At 45.1% G+C, this 15,916-nt stretch overlaps 1 protein-coding gene across 2 annotated transcripts in view; it reads right to left on the bottom strand.

Moving 5' to 3' along the window:
* The window catches only part of JAK2 (Janus kinase 2), a 1,999,562-nt gene that overhangs the window by 1,754,969 nt on the left and 228,677 nt on the right, over nt 1–15,916 (bottom strand). The window lies entirely within an intron of this gene.

The following is a 15,916-nucleotide window of genomic DNA, read 5'->3' as shown; positions in this document are numbered from 1 at the left end:
TGGCCCGAGAGAATCTCGTCAGGCACCGTGTCAGGCACCATGCCATCATCAGAGCCCTCATCCACCTCTGAAATGAATTCCAGATGGCGGTAAGAAGGCACAGAACTGGAACCAAAGCCATGCTTGACCTTGGCCAGAGCCTTCCTAGGTGGTTCCCCCAAGCCACAGGGTACCCCCGTAGACACAGCCCCGAAAGTCGTCGAGTGAATCGGCACCGACGTCGAGAGAAACGGCACCGACGTCGAGAGAAACGGCACCGACGTCGAGAGAAACGGCACCGACGTCGAGAGAAACAGCGTCGACACAGGCCTTGAGGGAGGAGCACCAACGACTTCCTCCGAGGCAGAGCTTCGAGAGAGTCCGTCGACGACCTCGGCGCCACAGGCGTCGATGTCTTCCACGAAGACTTCACAGGCTCACTCTGTCTCGAGCGCGTCGAGGACCGGGCATGCCGAGAACGATTCCCCTTGTCCGAGCGGGACCTTTCCCGCGAATCGTGACGACCACCCGAGCCCGAAGGTGTGCGAGCGGCGTCTCTCGGCTGATCACGACCGACCCCACTCGGAGGCGCAGTCGGACCAGTGCCCTGCGATTCGAGAATTGCCAACATTTTCTTCCTGAAGAAAGCCCATTCCTCCGGTGTCGCATGCTTGGTGGGGTAAGCGACCCGCCGACGGGCGGAGTCCTCGGATGAGGACGGGGAAGGCGACTGATGACGGCGCTTCCGGGAGTGCCTCGAAGAGGCAGAGGAGTGGCGAGACCGAGACCCACTGGACTTTCGATGACGACGCAGAGAGTCGCCCCTCGAGTCATCCGTCGAAAGCCCCGCAGACCTCGACTTCCGGGGCTTGGACACCTTACCTACCGACAACTTCTTGCGCTCCTGCAAGGCTTTGGATGTGAACGACTGGCAGTCGACACAGTCATCCGTGTCATGGGCCTCCCCGAGGCACCTGAGGCAGGCGTCGTGCGAGTCCGTGACCGACATCTTGGACCCACAGTCCTCGCACTTCTTAAAACCCGGACGCGGTGTGGAAGACGAGGTAGACATCTTCACGAAGAATAACTTCACAAACGAACAGGTTTGAAGAACCGAGATGAACAACAGAAACTCCAAAGAGTCGAGGCGTACCGAGATTCACGAAGCAAACACGTTCGCGGAAAAAACGGAACTGAGGCTACGGGCGTCGTGCGCCCTACTTATAACATCCAGTGACATCGGCTGTCGGAGGTGGTCCTCGAGGGCGGCGTATCGACGTCGCAGATGCCAAAGATTTTCCGAAGCAGCACAGCTGTGGTGATTACTGTCAGATATGGAATACGTCGGAGGACCCAATCCCCTCGAAGTAGGTTTACGGTTCTATGTAGTGGTAACCCGAAGGATGAACAAAGGCTAGGGCAGATGCCAGAACAAAGATACTCAACCCCATACATGTGGATTGGCTATGTAAGGGAGAGAGGTGGTACCACTGTTGATGTATCGCCACCCAACTTTATGTTGAAGGGATGGCAATTGGAAAATGGGGAGAATGATATTGAATTCTAGGGCTCCGGGCCAAATTGCCTTGCTAATACTGTTTTAAAGCAAAACCCTAGTAAGTGTGCTGGAACCCTTAAGATTCTATACAATAATGTATGCAGAGAGAAGTTGATACCTACTTCGTGGCAGCCGCCTGTATTGATGCCGGTGTATAAGAAAGGGAACCGGACCATGCCGGATAACTACAGGCTGCTGTCACTCCTGGTTGTTTCTTCTGGGAAAATATTGTCCATATTTGTACTCAGGGCCCTGCAGAGTTGGGTTTTAAGTACACAGCTATTGCACTTCGCCCCGGATGTAATACTGTACATAACCTGAGGATCATGGATGTGTTTCGTGAAGCTTCTGCCCCTGGGGGACCTACTCTATATGTCATTTACGTGGATTTTCGGGCGACCTTTGATGCTATGGACCGATGGAAGTTGTGGGACCATATGGAAAAGTGGGGGTGTCCACCTACATGGCTATTGAATGTCTTTAAGGGATTGCACCTAAATACCAAAGCAAGAGTTTGCTTGGACGACCAGGGTGCCATGACACATTTGGTTCAGACCTTTAGGGGAGTTGAGCAGGGCTGCACCCTGGCCCCTTTCCTGTACAACTTATATATGGCTGACCTCCCCAGGTGCTTTAAGCCAGGGGTTGGATGTTTCACTACAACTGGTAAATGCCCTATGCCATGCATGTTATATGAAGATGATTTGGTCATGTTTAATCACACACTTTCAGGTGCCCAAGCTATGTTCAATACCCTAGTTAGTTATGCACGTGTGAATGATCTACCAATTAACATGGGAAAGACGAAAGTAATGACCATCTTGTCTAAGAGAGTTAAGCGCCTATGAATTGATACCAGTTTAGGGACCCTTGATTATGTGGACTCATACCCTTAACCTTGGCTTGGAGATGAGTGCCAACAGGGCCTGTACAGAAATTAAAAAGGCTAAGGCTATAAATGCTTGCCGCTTGACCACACTAGTAGAAAAACATGCCAATAAAACTGCTGGTTATACATTAGCTGGAATAATTGCCCTTTACACACAGTGCTTCTGCCTGATGTTGCTATATGGGTTGGAGGTCCTGAGTAAGGGCGACTTAAAGTGGCTGCACCGCATAAAGGATACTTTGGAAGCACATCTTAAAACGGAGCCCTTCTACTCCCATAGAGCATCTCCGACTGGAATTGAGCTGGTCTCTTTGAAGGTACAATTGATGGTGACACAAGGTCTGTTGCATATAAAAAGGGAATCTGCACCCTCGCTGTGAATTATTGGCCACATTAAGGGACACAGATGGAGCTCGCTTTAAGTAAAGTGAAGCAGAATATGGTAAAGTGATGTCCAGAATGAGGGGATTGGCTGGTACCCTGATTTTAAACGTGGAACTAGGGTTCATGTAATAAACCAATTGTTTGAAAACAAACAGGCACTGGGATTTGATTAGTAACTACTCCCACTTGTCTGCCTTACGTAGATATAAGTATGCAGCTAATGTTACACACACGTACCTACTAACACAATGATACTTGAGACAATGTCAATGCCGTGCAATGCAGACCTTTATATTGAAACTGCGGACAAACCAACTGCCTCTGTTAATATTTCCCAGAGCTAGGCTTAAGATACCAGAAGCAGACAGGTCATGTCGAATATGTATGGGAGCAGGTGTTTTGGAAACACCCAAGCATGTTTTTAAGGAGTGTAAACTACTTGACCCAGTGTACATGACAATAATGGACAGTTTTGTGTAGGACTATGAGGCGACAAAAGATGATTTCTGGAATTACTGTATTAAAACTGAGTCGGAAAGAGTCAAGATAGCCTTGTATTGTCTGTCGTGATCAATTACAAAAATATTACCAGATGTAAATGCAGAAAGAACTGTTGTAGAACCTCTGCTGTCAGGTACAACGCAAGTTAAACTGGGTTATCGTACACAGGTGTACAGCAATCAAACTACTACTAGTTAATGCTTAAATACAGTGCTATACCAACTACTACATCAATATTGAGAACATACCGCTTGACTGCTTGGAACATATTAGTAATATTTATAGTGTCGACTAAAATGGGCCTGCGGCGATTTTAATTGTAAACCTTTTGATTTACTAATTTTAACTTGGTTTTTATCTAATTTTAAAATTATTAATCAGGTAGGCAAGTAGTATGGTACACAGATTGGTTTTTAGGCACCGAGATGTTGAACTGTGTGAAACAGGAACCTGTTATGTAATTAAATTGTATCTGCACTTGTTTGTAATTTTGTATATATGTACATGTTTATTTCCCATTCAAAATTGAAGTGTTTTGTAAAAGTTCTTTGAACTAAATACAAATAAAATAAATAATAAACACATTTGATCATATTCCATATCAATTCAGGTACACGGTATCTATTGATTCAGGGTTAAAGATCCTGTTTTTAGACTCAATGTTTTATATAACACCTGCTTAATTTTATGATATAATTAACTTATTGTAATAACCAATTCATTATACTTCAAAAATGTTAACACAATTATTTAACAGAATATAGCAAGTGGGGACCTTGTGTGTGTAGTGGGAGCTGCTTCTGAGGTGTGGCGAAGAAATAGGGAAATCCCAAGTGAATAGACTGATAATTAAGGAAATACGAGTTCCCCAAAATGGTCCTAGACCCTAGATTCATAATGGGACCTGTACGGCGGGTTGAAGGGTAAATGCGAAGGTACTCTAACGAATAGCGGGGGGCAGTTCGGAGCCACTCCAACTGCCGAAATGTCCCAGTAGACCCCTGAAGGAACAGAACAAAAGTGATCCTTTAGTCTGAAGCGAATAACACAATTATGTCGGAAGTGAATTCCTCCACCCACAAGCATTCGGCTTCTAAAAGAATCCTGCGCCGATTAAAAGGGATCGCCCTTAATAGAACTCACTTTGTTCCTACCTACGGCCTGTTTTATCCCATGTCAAGATACAATTGGATAAAGTAAAAGGAGATGCACATTGTAAATTAACAGTAATTATAATAAGCCTAGGTTTTGAAGCAAAGAGGTGTATTTGGCAATGCATGTGTTACTACTAAGGAAAGTCTTCTATTAGTCACTGTGAAAGAGGCGGTCTGGAGGTAACACAGAGAGGGTTATCTGCAGGACACTGTCGGGAGGGAGGGCAAGCTGCAAAGTGAATTGATGGGTGAGGTCCTGAGATGGGAGAGTTGTAGGTGGCAAAAAAATAGGAGGTCCAAAGACTTGCTGAGTGGCGAGGGCTCGGATAGGGAACAGTCAGTCACACGTATTAGAAACATGGAATGACAAGAATATGTTCGTCCAACGTGACATTTTATAAATGCAATAGACTGAAAATGAATGAAGGAAAATGATTGCTTTTCAAATGAAAATGCAAGACTATATATTAAGCTTGAGGCCTCAAAATAAGAATCAATCAAGTAACAGAGGTCTGGATGAGCAATATGACAGTTGAAGGGAAAGAGAAGGGACTGTAAATTCGAGGACTGAAAGTGCTATTGACTGGAGGCTTTGGCAATGAGGGGAAGAGAGCACCCTACAGATAAGGGGAGCACCTGTTGGGTACTTTGAGCAAATCTCTCAACAACTGTAAGTCTAGAAACAAGGGTTCTTAAACATGGAAATTGAGACACTTGCCATTATTGAGGCAAACTTGCTATACCCTTGTGCTTACTGAGAGAATATTTTGACAACACAGACTGTTCAAGAAGACAGTAGAGCCAAAACATTGCAATACACTGTCGCTGTGCTGGAAGGGTTTCTTTAGAGGTCAACAATTGTTTTTTTTTTTTAACTTTCTTTGTTATGCACTGGGTGTACAGCCAGTAACATAAAATAAGAGATAGACACATTGTACATTTTGCAATTGTCAAATTGAAATATTTCCTCTGCTACCACAGTCCTTGCTCTGGTCATAATTATGTTTTTCTCTCCCCCTAACCCTCATGAACTCAGGTGTCAAGACCTTTAAAAAGCATTATAAAGGTGGGGGGACACGATGGGATGGGACATCACCAGAAATTAGTATATCCCAGTGAAATGTCATTCAATTGGCTTTGCATAACCATACAAATTGCACAGGACAAATGGGCATTTGCCTTTAATAAAATCGACACACACAAAAACCAACAGAATATTTTCTTCTTATAGGGTTTGAAAATGTTCAAACGTGTGCAAGTTTTAAACATCAAAAGTCAATGCCAATGTTTTCCCTGGAGAGTGCAGTCCGAAAATGTGACATTTCACCTTTAGCTGTTGGTTATTTTTCACCAGGTTATATTGTGTAGTGGTGAAGTGCCTGACCTGTGAACCTGGCGACCGTGGTCACGCTTAAAATTGTAATTTCGAAAAAGACAGTGGGCATCATTACAAGTTCGGCAGTAGCCTTGCCGGTAAAACCACCAGGCTGCCGCCAAACTTGCTTATTATACCAGCGCCCGGGAATAGGCAATTACCGGGTCATTACGGCCCCACCAGACCCGGTATTTGGCCATTTCCAGGCACCGGTAAAAAATGCTCCCCATTCCCATTTGGGCCCCATATGGCTCAATGGGAATGGGGAGGCCGGATGCAGCGGCACCATTCAGAAGGGTGCAGGTGCATCTGACATGCTCTGCTCGCATGTGCCGGTCCGCCTGCCATTACGCCAGGTGTGAAAAGGCACCCAGTTTGCCGGTCCAGTAACTACGGTACCGGCAAGCTTACCGGTACTGGCAAGCTTAATGGTACCATAGTTACCGGACCAGCAAACTTGTAATGTGGCCCAGTGAAATTGTCTTGTTTTACACACTGCCTCCAAAATATCCTTGGGGATGGTGTGGACTGGGGAGATGGCGTCCAGCAGCACGTACCCTTGACTTCAGCCCTGCTAATTTTCCACATATTGTAAACATATTCCACATATTGTCTCGAGAGATTTTATCTCAGCAGCAACGCGCTCGCCTTGGAAGCAAAACGACACTGAGCAACACAGGTTCGATCCCCGGGTCCGTGCTTAGAAACCTCTGGGTATTAAGCGTATTATAAATTATCTATCATATCCTCCCCATATGTATGTAAATGACGTCTTGATTGTTGTTTCAATATGCTAGCTGTTGCCTTACTTCCAAGTTATTATGCATAGATAAAACACAAGACAAACAGCATGGAACTAGTTATTCACACAGAGTAAGATCCTAAAAACAAATTACATTACGCAAGGTCATTCTGCTGTCCCGGCCCATCGAGAGTACAAACCAACCAAAAGGTGTTTTGTGCGTTTAACCCGCTCAAACCTGTACACTTTTTAAAAATGAGTTAAATTCAAATTTTTACTTTAAGTACTGTGAGAAACCAAAGGGTGTCTCCCCAGGGATTTCTCCTTAAGGTGGCCAGGGCACGGCCATCGTCTTTGAATCCAGACCCTGGAAGTGGACCAGTGTGGGAGGATCGCCTGAGTGAGGGGTCTTTGGTGGGGTGGTGGGGGGGGTGATCTACCAATGGTGGGACGCAGTATTCTCCCCTTTCCCACACCCATCTTATTTTATATGATTCTCCAATGTTCCAATCACCCCTTCTGCACAAACACTGGGCTGAGGAAGAGGGCGACAGAGTAAAGAGGCTAACTCATTGAACATGTCCCGCTAAATCAGGTCAGGCAAAGTCAGGAACTTGACTTTAATCGCATACATCCGATACCCATTAGCTCTTCCCACACGGACAAAAGGCGAGAAAGACTGAGCAAGGTGGAACACGAAAAGGAGCAGAACTTCAGTAGGTTCTCCTTCGCCCAGGGAGCAGAGCGACTGACAGAGGGACGAGAGCAATGGGTAGATAAACCCAGGAGATCCCTGTAGGAGGTAATTGCCTCAAAAGAGCCGTGAAAGATCCGCAGAGGAGGCCAAATCCCAGACAAGAAGACTGCACAGTGTTTCAAGGGCGTCAGCGACCCTCCCAGGTGAACGACAGAGTTGGGGAGGCAACCTTGACTCAGGAATTGAAACCGCAAAGACAAGGAAGGAATTTCTATTTTTTTTATTTTTATTTTATTTGTTTTAGTTGAAAATCAACTTTAGACATATTAAAAAGAACAAATCATCATCGCTCTCTAATACAATCAATCTTTTCACATTCTTTACATCTAAAAACATGATAAGTAGACTTAGGTCTGAATGAGGAGTTTAAAAGGACATGTTATCTTGCAAAATCGTCGGGTAACGGCGACATAATTACATTTTCATTTCCACTTGACAGTTATATTGCTTTTTCGTTCATATGGAAATGCAGCATCAAGCATGTTAATGGTTGCTATTCTAACTGAAATCTTGTTTGTGCTGAAGATTTCAGCCCAAATTTCATTAGCAGATCTTGTATTGAGCTTATACTTCATGCATTTAACCAGTTTTGAGCGGTTTGCCACAAATGCCTCACATTGTGTGACAATATGGCAAAGGATTTCTGTGTAGGATACATCCTTAAAAAATCGATAATACATTAGATCTTTTTTCACTATACCTCTTCTGAACAAAATCTCATTTACCGGCCATAAATTCAGCCGAAATCTCAGAATTTTCTGTCTTAAGGCAGAAGATGGACATTTCACGAGATAATCAGCCATTGTGCGGAATCTCTTATGACCGAAGAGGTTTCTATCAAAATCTTTTAACTTCATGCATTTCTCTTGAGTGGATATCCAATCAAGCGGATATAATTTAATCTTCGCTCTAGACGGATTTGTGAGTAATAGCTCAATTGAGATTTCTGCATTGATAAGAGCATTCATCACATGATTTCGCCAGTTAGATGGAAATATTTGGTTTAAGGTCAAGAGGTGATTTGCTAAAATGGCTAAACTATTTTGGGTAGAGACACCCAACAAACATTTTCTAAACAACATGCACATTTTCCAAGTAACTTGAGAGTGTATCGATAAAAGCCCAAGTTCAAATCTTAATAACATAGTCGGAGTGCTTTTTGGTAAATTGAGTATGGATTTCCAGAATTTTGCCTCTATTTGTTTCCAGAATAACTGGGTTCTAGGTAGCACAGATTCCATGCCTTAGGTGATCACAGGTAAAACCTTTTGTTGATAAAAGGACATAATCGGGGTGCATGTAAACTTACAGAATTTAACCAAGATTATTTATGCTTGAGACAAGGAAGGAAAGCACAAAGCCGGTGAGTTGGCGAGCGACATGAAAGACTGGTGTGTGTTAATACAGGATTGAAGTTGCAACAACATATCTCACAATTGAAGGCTGCACGCGTGTGGATGAGAGGAGAAGGAAGACAGGCCTGTGGTGCACTTTAAATTACTGATAACAGTGGAGCCAGTGATACAGAGTAGCAGAGTCGTCTGGCAAAAGGAAGTAGCCCACTCGAAAGTCTCGGCGAAAGGTCAAATGTTTTGTTATAAAGCGACAAAGCAAATGAACTCTAAAATGTGTAATGATCAAAAGTAACTCCGGCAAAAGGGGAAGTGAAAAGGTGAATGTTGAACTTTTGTGCTGATGATACTTAACTACCCAGACCAAGAGACACTGGGGCAAATAACACAAGAGTGTAAGCTGAAGGGAAAATCGAAGTGGCCATGCAGAGGTCTATAGTAAAAAGCCTCGTCCATTTGAAAGTCTTCAACATCTGGAAAAGGTCCGAGCACGATCGAGGGAGACCGGAAGTGTGATAAGTTAGGAGAAATGAACCCCTAAAGAATGTGAATTAAGCTTGGGGAAGGGAGCCCCTGCAAGTGCTGTGATAGCGAGGTCCGAGCCGACTGAGGGAGGCCTACGTGAACATTTTGCTTGGAGAGGTCCGAGCCCGATTGAGGGGGACATGTGTTAACACTTGTTGAACTGTGAAGGAACTGGCAGGACATCTACAGTCAAACGAGTAATTGTGTGGACTGACTGGTGATCATTTGATGTGGGGAATTGGAGAGTTCAGACGGCTCATATGTATCATTGGTCTATCTAGGGTGTGGACTGAAGGACGCCTGTCTGACCAGGAATATCGGGAATATTAGCCGATACCTCGATTGAAGCAGCAGATTATTGGGGCTGTCCAGCCACATGTAGTGTTGACAACACATGTAGTGTTGACAACCTGAAATGGATATGACACGCATGACAAGGGGTGATGTGGGATATGGGAAGCCGCTGAGTGGGGCCATGTATAGATGAGTGCATGGGTTAGATGTCCCCTACATCTGCCGGTATTATTGTTTGTTTTTGGTCTAGATTGAGACTGCATGCACCGTCCTGTATGGGACTGACCCGAGGAGAGAGGTAAAGAACACGATTTGGAGCTGGGGTTGGATAGACTAGGGAACAGACATAGTTGGTGGAGGGTTCACCACAAAGTGGTGGGAATGGAATTGTATCAAGTGTCGTGGTGACACGACATGAGGGTCGCCGCACTCTCTGTGACAGAGCAGGAACAAAGGAATAACTAATTTACACATATATTGAATAAACATGTGAACAGGCGAAGGCCTGTGGCACTAACCACATTCCCCTTTTTCAATTTTTTTCAGTAACATGACTGAAGCGCCATTGGATGGTGAATTAGAAGTCAGAATAACTGAAAACAATAAGAAGTGTTTTTGCTCTAACCCTTGGGAAGGGGTTATGCCCTGATGAAGGCAGTGTCGTCGAAAAGAATTTTGCAGACCTGTGTAGCCGGAAATATAGCTGGCAACAACTGTGATATGTTTAAAGAAACAACTGTAAACATTTAATGGTTGGTTACCAGATATTTATTTTAATAATAATTATGTAGCCACTACTTTGTTAATGCCACGTTAGGTGAAAAAGTGGCACATACAGTTGAAAGTATTGGTGCCAGGTGAGGATGAACTACATCACTGATTATATTATGGAATTATGTATATTGAGTCATGGGCATTACATGTGGTTGTGTATGAGTGAATGGTGCTCTTAGAATTGTGTGAGAGTTGAATATACAGTTGGGTTAGAGATATTGGGCACACAGAACCAGAGTCCTGTGTTAATAATTGTATTGTATATAATATGTTTAAGATTTATGCGAGTACCAATAAACAAGTGAATTTGCCTTTTTATTGGCGATGGGCTGAGATATGTAATCAGTGCCAGGTGGCAACATAATGGTATCGGCCTGATAATACAAGAGTTTAAAGAAAACATTCAGTCTAGGTTCCTTTTTTGTGCAATATTTTGATTCCCACTGACTCTAGACTTAAACTAATTGAGTGGGCAGACCTCATTTTTGTGTAGATAGGTTACCAACAGTACACAGGAGCACTTTCCAATGCTTTGTTAGGATCGCTGTGTACACAATACAAGCATTGCAAACGTAAGAACACACATCAGCTGTGCCCAATATTGCTAGAGTAAGAAGACCAGTTCATGCTGTCTGTGGAAGACACTTGTGTTGGCTTTGCCCAATATTTTCACTACTGACAATTTACACACCCACACCGGACATGGTTTGTTCTTGTACGAAGTAAAAATCACTTTTGCAATTACTTAGACCTTCACAAACTGTCTTACTAATTGATGAGTGTGCAATGCTACGAAATTAGTGACCACCTAATACACACACACAAGTATGAGTGAATACAACAGCTTTTCATTTAGAACCAAATTCAATTCTTAGTTTGAAAATAAAGCGGCCATTCCATGTAGATTGAGAATTTCCATAGTTTGTGAACACAACAAAAGCACGGTGCCAGTAGCTCTCAACATTAAAAGCCAGATGTCAATTTCAAATTATTACAGCACAAAGTGTGACATAAAAATATCTAAACATCTCGAAAACACAGCAAAACAAATACGGAGAAACATTAAGTACACTAGTATAAATCAGCTGCACTACAGCCAGCCAAACCGCATATGCGACAGCTGCCTCATAGCCAGATGCAGGTCACACTCCTTTACCAATGGCATCTAATAGAACAGAAAGCAGCTGACTCAGCCACGCTAAGGGGCAATGGAGGGGCAGCTGGCATAGGGCACTGCCCCTCTGGCCCACTCTTTACTTTCCGCCTCTACTCCTCGGAGGGGAGGATGGAAACGGAAAGAGTGCCCCGCCCAGGCCAGCTGCAGCCAGCTTCTGGACTGCGGGGGGTGGGTGGCCTTTAAATGTCTCGGCCACGCCAGAGAGGCGCTCTTCTTTGGCGGCCAGGAGGCGACACACAAGTATGGTGTCTACTGCTTCGGTGGGCTCACACAGTGGTTTGATGTTTGTGTGGAGTGGCAGAGTTGGCACCCTCGCTGCAACGCCTTTAAGGTTGCACACCGGTACCTCCATAGGGGCGCCTGCCTGGCTTCAGTGTTTTGGGCTGCTGTGAACAGCACAGTAGCCTGATTTGGTATGGCTTTGCTACCCGATGTGCGTCGCAAGGTGACAAGTGGCCAAAGGGCCCGAGAGGCATAAGCCCGGTTCAGCGGCAAGTTTGTCAGGTCGAAATTTTTGTCGGGAGTTGACGTGGTGCAGTGGAAGGTACGAGAGTTGTGTAGGTTGGCTACATATTCCCACTATGTTGCGTACGGTTTAGAAATTTGAATGGGAAGCTGAGCAAGGGGTTCCATGTGATAATGTCCCTGCAAAAATGTCATCAAAAAAATGCCTGTGGTTTGCAGGGGCATTATCACATTGAACATGCAGGGGACACCCCCGCAACCGTTGCTCCCCTTGATCTCATATGGGATACATTACTCACCGTAATCGTATTTCTGATGCTTGTATCTGCTTAGATTCACATGCTGTGCGTAATCCAACATCTAGTGGAAGCTGCAGAGTATTACAGTTGTTTTTTGAAATTCGAAAAGGGACGTCGACAGGGCGTGCCAGTAATACTATCTCTAGTGTGACCTCCACTGTACCAATGGTCTACCAATGGTCCTTCACACGTCGAGGTCCAGCAGATTGTTATTTTACTGAAATGAAGTAGCATGAAGTGTAGCGCAAGTACAGATGTATCCAAGCAGATATGCATCAGACAAGCTCATAAGCATCCATGCGCCTTCTCTCCGAGGGGATGAAGGGTGGGCGCAAGTGAATCTAAGCAGATACAAGCATCTGAAATACGATTATGGTGAGTAATGTATCCCTTCTGAGGCTTGTGGAATCTGCTTAGATCACATGCTGTGCATATCGATGCTCGCTAATTTGTTTTAAGAGAAGGTGGTTGGGTTGTGAGAAGGTTCATGGGCGAACAGATGTCTTAGAACCGCTTGTCCCACCTGTGTATCTACTTGGAATGTGTGTCAATGCAGTAGTGCTGAGTGAAAGTGTGTACTGAGCTCCAAGTAGCTGCTCTGCAAATGCTGTCTAGGGAGACATTTGCAATAAATGCCAGAGTAGATCCGATGCTCCTTGTGGAGTGAGCTCTTGGCGTGAAAGGCAGTGTCTTGTCTGACAGGGAATAGCACAGTTGTATGCACCCGACTATACATCTGGAGATGGCATTCTTGGAAATGTGATCCCCTTCTCTGCCTGGGGCTACAGAGACAAACAGTTGGTCTCCGTAGCGGTCCGGTCTTGTTTACATAGTAAAGGACTGCCCTCCTTACATCTAGTGTATGGAGTTTTACTTCAGCTGAGCTTTTGGGGTTCTGGAAGAAAGCCGGAAGCTCAATAGACTGGTTCACATGAAATTTAGAGATGAATTTAGGAGAGAACCTAGGATGAGTACATAAAACCAGTTTGTCCTTGTGTATGACAAAGAAAGGATCCTGCACTGACAATGCTTGTAATTCACTAACTCTTCTTATGGAAGTAATAGCCACTAAGAAGGCAGTCTTGTAAGTCAGGTGTTTAAGACTTGACTTGTGCGTCGGCTCGAAAGGGGGTCCCATGAGCTTAGAGAGTACTACATTGAGATCCCATCCTGGCGGCGGGTTTGAAACCAGAGGGTGAAGCCTCTTTACCCCCTCCATGAATGCCTTGATGCCCGGCACCTTCCAGCACAATGCTTTATTGTGGGAGGTGGTGTAGGCTGGCAAGGCCACCAGGTGGACCTTTAAAGAGTTGAATACTAACCCTGAGTCTAGCAAGTGGAGCATGGCATTTAGAATGTGGGATGGGGTACAGTCTATGGGGTTAATACGTTTAGACTGGCACCAAATTACAAATCTCCTCCACTTGTCGAAATAACAGTGTCTAGTGTGAGGCTTTCGCACTTCCTTCAGGATATCCATACACCTGGTAGTTTAAGATGTCCGAACTCTATGACTTCAGGAGCCATGCTGCCAAGTTCATTGAGTGAGGTTGAGGGTGCTCTGTTAATCCCCTGTGCTGAGTGAGTAGATTCGTCAGGCACGGGAGCTTGATGGGATCTCACATCGGCAGTTTGGGCAGATGTGGATACCAAGGTTGTCTTGCCCACATAGGAGCAAGTAGGATGAGCGTCACTTGTTCCTTGTGGATCTTGTTCACCACCTTGTTCATGAGAGAGTTTGGGGGGCAAGCGTACCACTAGATGGTCCCACTGACCGCTTCCCTGAGACCACTGTTTTGCCAACCACTCCTGCATGGGTCGCAGGCGCGTGTGTTGTACCAGTTAAATGGAAGATGCCATCGTGCCTAGCAAACGCATAGCTTTACGTACGCTTACCTGGCGGCCGACTTGATAATGAGGAATTGAATTTGCAGTAACATGTTTTGGACTCTTTCCTCTGATGGAAAGACCAACCCCTCTCCGAGTTTATTACAGCTCCTAGGAACTGTTTGGTTGTGCTCGGCACTAGGCTTGATTTTTTCTCATTTATTGAGAAGCCCAATTGAACGAGAAGGTTGATAGTTCTTTGAATGTTTAGCTTGCAAACTTGGGGAGACTCCCCTGTAATCAGCCAGTTGTCGAGTTAAGGGTACACTGGGATTGCCCCGCTGCCCAGGTGCGCTGCCACCACCGCCAGTACCTTTGTTAACACCCTTGGTGCGGACGCTATTCCGAAGGGTAGCACTTTGAATTGGTAGTGCTGGTTTGCTATCTTGAACCGCAAGAATCTTCTGTGTGCTGGGAACATTGAAATATGAAAATAGGCATCTTTCATATCCAATGTTGCCATGCAATTCCCCCTCTTTAGCAGAGGGATTACTTCTTGTAGCGTAGTGATGCAGAACTTTTGTGGCTTGACATATTTGTTTGCAGGGCGTAAGTCTAATACTGGGTGCATTGGTAGATCTTTCTTTGGCACAACCTACTGTTGAATACCCTTGTTTACCTGGTTGGCCGGGACGATTTCTATGGCATCCTTTTGGAGCAGTGTTGCGATTTCTTCAAGGAGGATGTGTTGGTCTTCCCTCGAGTGTGTCTTGTGGCGCAGAGGATGGTTCCGCTACGTAGGTTAGCACCGATTTGTCTGAGGCGATTCCCTCCCATGCGTGGGTGACGTTTGAAATACGCCCTCCTACTGGAGAGGCATGAAGTATCCTAATCACCTTCGCCGTCGAATAATAACGCAGCGTTGCTGAAAGTCCCCTCCATATCCATGGTGGCCTCGACCTGCATATCGTGGTGGGCCCAGCGCTTGGTTAAACGGTCCTTTAACGTCTTGGGTTTAAAGAGCCTACAGGCTAGACAGGTCCTTCGACGTGATCCCGAGGGAGATAAAGGTTGCACACCAGGTGTTCGTCAAGGGAATTTTGTATTGCACTTAGGGCAACATTTGAAAGGGGTTCTATCCATAATGGAAAGACACTGCAGCTAGACGAGAATAATGTAAGAAAAGGTGTAAATACATTCTGAAATGCCCCCCCCTCTCTCCCTACTGTGTGGGCTGAGGCGGCCTTCCAAGGCTGGATGGATCCGTCAATGGGAGTCTTCGACGGTTGTTTCTTCACCGCTGTCGGATGTTCTTGATAGTCAGTGATGTAGAATATAAAGGAAAGGAAAAGAAACTCTCTAATTTGTATAAATCAGTGGCGGTATGCCCAAAGGAGAACTCGGTGAAATAGCGTCCGTCTACGATGGCCAAAAAAAACAATCTGAGGGTCCTCAACGCATGAAGGACCATGGGTACAGTGGACGTCACACTAGGGATAGTAATACTGGCACGCCCTGTTGACGTCCCTTTTCAAATTTCAAAAACGACAACGGTAATACACCACAGATTCCACTAGATGTCAGCCTATGCACAGCATGTGATCTAAGCAGATTCAACAAGCCTCAGAACTATGGTTACCATATGTAAAGTTGCTGCAGCTTTTTCCCGGCGACCAATGTATGGCGACCATATATATGGGAATAATATTACCGGATACCGAGCAGGGTCTGCCCATGTCGGTATGGGGATGGGTCACAGTTGGTTGAAAGTGAACAAGAAAGGTTGGCTTGGGATCCAGGGATGGAAGTAGCCACCCTGTTGCACGCTGGTAAAAATATCCAAAAATGGGCAAAGGTTCAGATG

Source organism: Ambystoma mexicanum, chromosome 6p (assembly GCF_040938575.1).
Source record: "Ambystoma mexicanum isolate Mex_15411 chromosome 6p, UKY_AmexF1_1, whole genome shotgun sequence".
Lineage (NCBI taxonomy): Eukaryota > Metazoa > Chordata > Amphibia > Caudata > Ambystomatidae > Ambystoma > Ambystoma mexicanum.
This window is presented reverse-complemented; position numbering and strand designations above follow the sequence as displayed.